This window comes from Chinchilla lanigera, unplaced genomic scaffold (genome assembly GCF_000276665.1).
Source record: "Chinchilla lanigera isolate Chin_1 unplaced genomic scaffold, ChiLan1.0 scaffold00092, whole genome shotgun sequence".
In the NCBI taxonomy this organism is placed as follows: domain Eukaryota; kingdom Metazoa; phylum Chordata; class Mammalia; order Rodentia; family Chinchillidae; genus Chinchilla; species Chinchilla lanigera.
This window is the reverse complement of record NW_004955493.1, coordinates 7007655-7015063: the sequence shown is the minus strand read 5'-3', so window position 1 is coordinate 7015063 and position 7409 is coordinate 7007655.

Here is a 7409-nt window from a genome sequence, read left to right as displayed (position 1 = left end):
CCTGCCACCATGACCACTCTGTTCATGAGCCCATCGGGCAATGACAGGGGCAGCTGAAGAAGGAGGTTGGCCACTATCCACAGACCGGGTCATCTTATCCACTTGATTATTAAAGTCCTCTTTGGCCGATGTCACCTTTTGGTGAGCATTTACATGGGAAACAAATATTTTTACATCCTTTGCCCACATGGAGAGGTCTATCCACGTGCCTCCTCCCCAAATATCTTTGTCACCGATTTTCCAATTATGTTCCTTCCAAGTTCCTGACCATCAAGCCAGACTGTTGGCCATGGCCCATGAGTCAATATACAGTTGCACATCTGGCCACTTCTTTCAGGCAAAATGTACTGCCAAGTGCACTGCCCGAAGTTCTGCCCACTGTGATTTCCCTTCACCACTGTCCTTCAGGGATGTCCCAGAAAGGGGCTGTAATGCTGCAGCTGTCCATTTGTGGGTGGTGCCTGCATAGCGTGCAGAGCTATCCATAAAGCAGGCCTCTGACAGCTGATCATATGGTACACCCCACAAGGCCACAGGTGCATGCTGGGAAACAGAAGGCAGTAGAGTAGGCGGAGGAGCCATAGGTATTTGGGCAACATCCTCATGTAGTTTACTTGTACCCTCTGGACCTGCCCTGGCTCGATCACGAATATACCACTTCCATTTAATGATAGACTGTTGCTGTGCACGTCCAACCTTATGACTCGGTGGATCGGATAATACCCAGGCCATGATAGGCAACTCAGGTTGCATGGTGATCTGGTGTCCCATGGTCAAGCGTTCAGTTTCCACTAGGGCCCAGTAGCAGGCCAAGAGCTCTTTGTCAAAGGGAGAGTAGTTATCTGCAGATCACGGCAGAGCCTTGCTCCAAAATCCTAAAGGCCTCCACTGCAATTCACCTATAGAGGCCTGCCAGAGACTCCAAACAGCATCTCTGCCTACCACTGACACTTCGAACACCATGGGATCTGCTGGATCATATGGCCCCAGGGGCAGAGCAGCCTGAACAGCAGCCTGGACCTGTTGCTGAGCCTTTTCCTATTCTGAGCAGCTTTCCGAGTCACTCGGTAAATGGGCTGGAGTAAAACACCTAAGTGAGGAATGTGTTGCCTCTAAAATCCAAACAGGCCCTCTAGGCGTTGTGCCTCCTTTTTGGTCATAGGGGAAGCCAGATGCAGCAACTTGTTTTTTACCTTAGAAGGAATATCTCTACATGCTCCACACCACTGGACTCCTAGGAACTTCACTGAAGTAGGAGGACCTTGCAGTTCTGTTGATTTATTTCCCATCCTTTGGCTCTCAAATGCCTAACAAATCCAGAGTGGTTGCTATCTTTTGCTCACTAGGCCCAATCAGCATAACATCATCAATATAAGGGACCAGGGTGATATCTCATGGAAGAGGAAGCCAATCAAGATCCATGCGAACTAACTTGTGACAAAGGGCTGGCGAGTTAATATAACCCTGAGGTAAGACGGTGAAGGTATATTGCTGGCCTTGCCAGCTGAAGGCAAATTGTTTCTGATGGTCCTTATGGATAGGTATGGAGAAGAAGGCATTTGCCAAGTCAGCAGCTGCATACCAACTACCAGGAGATAGATTAATCTGCTTAAGCAAGGAAACCACATCTGGTACCGCCGCAGAGTCACCACTTGATTCAGTTTATGGTAATCCATCGTCATTCTCCAAGACCCATCCATCTTCTGCACAGACCAAATGGGAGAATTAAATGGAGATGTGGTGGGGACCACCAACCCTGCATCCTTCAAGTCCTTGATGAGGCCCAGAGCTCATAACAATGCCATCCACGAGTCCACCTGGAGGACCAGAGCCCATAACAATATCTCATGCAGGCCTGTTTCACGGATCTGCTCTGGGAAGGCCCAAAGGTCAGTGGTGGAATCTAGGAAGTCTGTGCCAGCGGGATGAAGGACCTGTGCTAGCAGGCTGAGGGGTCTGCACTGGAGCCAGGAAGTGATGCTCAGAAGAACCAGAGCTCCCCTGAAATGTGCCATAGCCATCCTCAGCAACAGTGAGGTCCCGAGCTCCTCTGATGATCAAGATGGCCGAGTTCCCATCAGGGAAGCCAACACAGCAAGCTTCTCCTGGAGACCGGCAGTGCACCATCTTCCCCTCTGGAGCCAGGAAGCAATGCTCAGAGTGAGGACCAGAGTTCCCCCAAAGTGAACCAAAGCCATTCTCAGTGCCAACAAGGTTCCGAGCTCCTCGGAGGATGAAACCAGCCAAGTTCATCAGGAAAGCCATCATGACAAGCTCCTCCAACAGAACCAACAGCTCCTCACAGCTTCCACCAGCTCCCAACAGCCTCCTTCTCCTTCCCCAGGTCTGCCTCTTCTGCTTCTGGCAACAGTCCCCAGGTGGGCCTCCCACACCCAGCACCACGCTTACTCAGTTCAGCTGGGGGTTATAAGCTGACCACCAGTTATCAATCCACTACACTTGTCTGTATTCAATATATTAGTTATTGTAATTTTCAGTTGCAGAGTTTCTTTTTAAAATGTTACTGGGGATAGAACCCAGGGCCTTTGCACTGAGCTACATCCCCAGAATTTTTTTTTTTAAGACAAGGTTTCACTCAGTTCCCCAGAATGGGTTTAAACTTGCAATTCTTCTGTCTCAGCCTCCCATGATGCTGGAATGTCAGGCATACCCAGCATACCCAACTCTACTTGGGCCTTTTATTTATTTTTTGCCTTTTTGAGAGAGGGTCTTGCTATGCAGTTCAGGCTGGCCTTGAGCTCACTTTGTAGCCCAGGCTGGTTTTGAACTCGCAATGATCCTCCTGCCTCAGCCTCCCAAGTGCTAGGATTACAGGCATGTACCACCACGCCCAGACATTAGTTTTTTGTTTTGGGTACCAGGAATTGAACTCAGAACCTTGTGCTTGCCAGGTAAGCGCTTGTGCTGCTGGGCTATATTCCCGGCTACTTGGGCCTTCTAAAATTATTTAATAACAAAGTTTTATTTTTACAAGTATTCAGCTGGTTGGACCTGTTCATGCACCAGCAGCTGGGGCACCTCCTCCCTTGGTTTTTCTGGTCTGAATAACTTGAGCTCTGCGCTTTAAAACTGCTTGCGAAGCCCTTCACTGAGGAGCTCCTGCAGGGTTGCCAGACCAGTGATCTGTGTACCTTCAGCCTCTCAGAGACCCCAACCAGGTTTCGAGTTTTGAGTTGGGAACTTTCTCACAAACTTTGCATATGTAACTCTATCAAACAAGACCAGGTAGCCAGGTATGGTAGTGAATACCTGTAATCCCAGCACTCAGGAGGCTGAGACGGGAGGATCACTGCGAGTTCAAGGCCAGCCTGGGCTACATGGAGAGTTCAAGGTCAGTCTGCACTACATGGTGAGACCATGTCTCAAAAAAAAGCGAAACAAGACCAGTTAGTTGAGCATGTTCCAAACTTTGCCTTCAGACCACTTCTTTTTGGCCTTGCCCCCAGGTTTGTTCACTGGTCTTTCTCTTTCTTAGCTAGTTTTCTGGCATCTTTCTTTTCCTTGTCATCCTTGGGCGGAATCTTGGAGCTGAAGATGTCAGACACAAAGAATGTGCTGTTCACCACGGTTCTTTCTTTCTTTGTTTCTTGAGCCAGGGTTTTGCTATGTAGTTCAGACTGGCCTCAAACTCACCATGTAGCCCAAGCTGGTCTTGAACTCATGGGGATCGTCCTGCCTCAGCCTCCTGAGTGCTGGATTACAGGTGTATGCCACCATGCCTGGCCATCACAGTTCTTTTAGTAACTTCTGTTTTTTTACTGATATCCTATACTTGCTGGGACATTGTTTTCCCGCTACTTTCTGGGGGAGAGATCCGCTCCACCCTGGCTGGACCCAGGCACTTGCACCAGGAATACAGGCTGAGCACAGGCTTCCGTCTTCAGGACTGCAGTGTGCGAGGGAGGTGAAGGTCGGGGCTGAAGTCCGAACACTGCACAGCAATCTTATGCTGAGTCCATGATGTTCTCTTGTTTCAGATTTTTCTCTTTAAATACTGTAAAGCCTTGACTACCTTCCAGAGCTCTGAGATGTTGACTGGGACCATTTTTGCCAGTTCTGGGAAGGAACAGGCTGTCAGAGGTCCCTCTGTGCCCTTTGCACTGTTATCCCTTCGCTCTGTATTGAATATACTAAGTTAAGTGCCTGTAAGAAGCCAAGAGTAATCGTTATGAGCTTTTGTTGTTGTTAGTGTTTTGTTTTTTCTTTTTTGAGACAGGGTCTTCTTATGTAGCTCACACTGGCCTCAAACTCACAATCCTACTGCCTCAGCCTCCCAGGTGCTAGTAGTGGTTATGATTTGTTTTCTTTCTTTTTCTTTCTTTTTCCTTCTTTCTTTCTTTCTTTCTTTCTTTCTTTCTTTCTTTCTTTCTTTCTTTCTTTCTTTCTTTCCATCTTTTTGGGTTTTTTGTTTTTGTTTTGTTTTGTTTTTTCCGGTACCAGGATTCAAATTCACGACCTTGTGCTTACCAGGCAAGCGCTGTGCCGCTGAGCTAAATCCCCAGCCCCTCTTTCTTTCTATCTTGCTCTCTTTTTTTTTGAGACAAGATCTTGCTTTGTAACTCACGCTGACCTGGAGGTGACTGTAGCCCAGGCTGGCCTCAGACTGGTGGCGATCCTATAAATTGCCCAGGCTGCGCTTGAATTTAGGATCCTTCTGCCTCCACCCCCTGAGTAGCTGGGATTACAGGCTCTGCTACTTCCTAGATGTTGACTTGCAAATTCTTCTCACTTACTTCATCTATAAAATGGGAATGGTAATAATAAATAGTAGGTTTCTCATGAAGTTTTCATTTGAGATGTAAGTGAAAAACTCCCTAAAAGACATGTAGCTCTGTGTTTGGTATTTAGTAAACTTTCATTAAAAGTTAGAGCAAGAAATCCAGAAAATAAATTAGGAAAACCATGCTTTTTACCTTAACATCAAAAAGTAAAATACTGTACTTAAGAATAAGACAACTCATAGAATGGGAGAAAATATTTGCAAATTACATATTTGATAAGCATTACTTACTTTTCTCTTGTTGCTGAGACAAAATACCAAAAATACCCAAAATTAAGGAAGGAAAGGTCTGTCCAGCTCACAGTTTGTGGTGGTTTCAGTCCATAATCAGCTGGCTCCAAGGCAGGTGGCACATGGCAGAGGAGGAACAGTTCATGGCAGGCAGAAAACAGCAAAAGCAGCAAGAGCAAAAAGGGGAGGAGCAGAACAAGCCTCTTTCTGTCCCTTATACTATCTGCAGGCTGCCTGCCCCAAGATTGGTGCAGCACCCACACCCATCATCCCAGCACTGGACCATGAATCAATCACAAACTCTAGAAGTCCACCCCATGACTGCATGAGGCTCTGGGGGGACATCCAGACACAAACTGTAATAATAAGAAGCTAGTTCATAGCTAAACATATAAAGAACCCCTGTCACTCAGCAACAAAATCACAAATAACCCAATATAGAAATGGACATAGGATGTAAACATTTTTCCAAAGACAGGGATAGATTTTTCTTCAAAGAAGATGTACAAAGAGTAGCTATACAAAAAATGTTCAGCACCATTAGTCATTAGGGACCTGCAAAGTAAACCCACAATGAGATGCCACTCCCTCTGCTCTAGGATGGCTATATCACAAAGGTAAAAGTATTGGCAAAGGCCTAGAGAAACTGGCACCTTTGTCCTTTGCCGATGGGAATGTAAAATGGTGCTGCCATTTGTGTGTGTGTGTTTTGTACCCAGAACTGAACTCAGGACCTTGTGCTTGCCAGGCAGGCACTGTGCTGCTGAGCTGTATTCCTGACCCAGTGCTGCCATTGTGAAAAAAAGGGTTTGGCAGTTTCTCAAAAAGCCAAATTTAGAATTACAGTATGGCCAAGCAGTTCCACTCCTAGGCATTCACCCCAAAAAATTGAAAACAGGGACTGAAGCAGATGCTTATATGTCAATGTTCTTAGCAACATAATTCACAATAACTCAAGTTCACCAATAAATAACTGGATTTATTTATTTATTTATTGGTACCGGGAATCAAACTCAGGACTTTGCACCTGCCAGGAGGCACTTGTGCCACTGAGCTATATCCCCGGCAGATAACTGGATTTAAAAAATATTGCATTGCTCAGCTTCTTGCCACTGTGACCAAATATCTGATATGCACAACTGTCATTTGCCGAAACAGGGATGGAACTGGAGGACATGCTATGTGAAATAGTTCAGACGCAAAGTCCAGACACTCCGTCTTGTCACATCTAGGAGGAAGCTGAAACGTTGATCTCAGAGAAGAGACCAGAACGGAGGGCAGGCACCAGCCTGGCAAGGGTTGGGGACGTCGAGATGAAGACTGCATACTTAATAGGCATAGGGGTGCACAGGGCAAGATGAATAACTTCTAATGTTCTGTAGCACAGTAGGATAACTATGGTTGATGATAATTTGTTGTATATTCCCAAATAGCTAGTAGAGAAGATTTTTAGCATTCCCCAAGAAATGCTATTGTTAGGTTTTTGGTGCAGGAGAAGAAACAAACAAAAAGGGGGGAAGGCTTTTACTCTGGACCTGGTGAGGAGAGGATCGCATACAGCACAAGGGCTCCTCTGGGGTACACAGAAAAAGCTGGGGGTTTATGAGGACGCTGGCTAGAGGCGGAGCTTGAGGGGCGGGCTCAGTGACGCGTTAGGAGCTGATTGGGGCTTCCCTCGCGCGCACGGGAAGGGTAAGAGGAACTCACGTTCAGGGCCGGGCAGAAACCTATCAGGTATGTTTGTGGTAAAAGCCATACCAGCTGTCCTGATGTGATCATTATACATTGTGTACATGTTTTATTTATTTATTTTGTCTTTTTGAGACAGGGTCTCGCTATGCAGTTCAGGCTGGCCTTGAGCTCCCTTTGTAGCCCAGGCTGGTCTCCAACTCACAACAATCCTCCTGCCTCAGCCTCCCAGAGTGCTGGGATTACAGGCGTGTGCCACCACACCAGGCTTGTGTATCTGTTTTAAAACATCATACTAGCTGGACATCGTGGAGCACACCTGTACTCCCAGCACTCAAGGCAGGAGGATCCCTTCGAGTTCAAGACCAGCCTGGGGTACTTAGTGAGTTCAAAGCCAACCTACACTACAAAGTGAGACCCTGACTCAAAAAGCATCATACTGCACCGTATAAATAGATACAATACATAGATAACTATGTATCAGTTAAAAATAAAAGCATAAACTGAGCATGGTGTGCAAATCTGTGATCCTGGCACGCTGGGAGCCTAAGCCAGGAGGATCTCAAATTGGAGCCCAGCCTGAGAAATTTAGCAAATTAATAAGTCCCTGTCTCAAAAGAAAATTTTTTTAAAAGCCTGGAGATATAGATCAGTGTGAAGGCCCTGGGTTCAATTCCCAGTACTATAT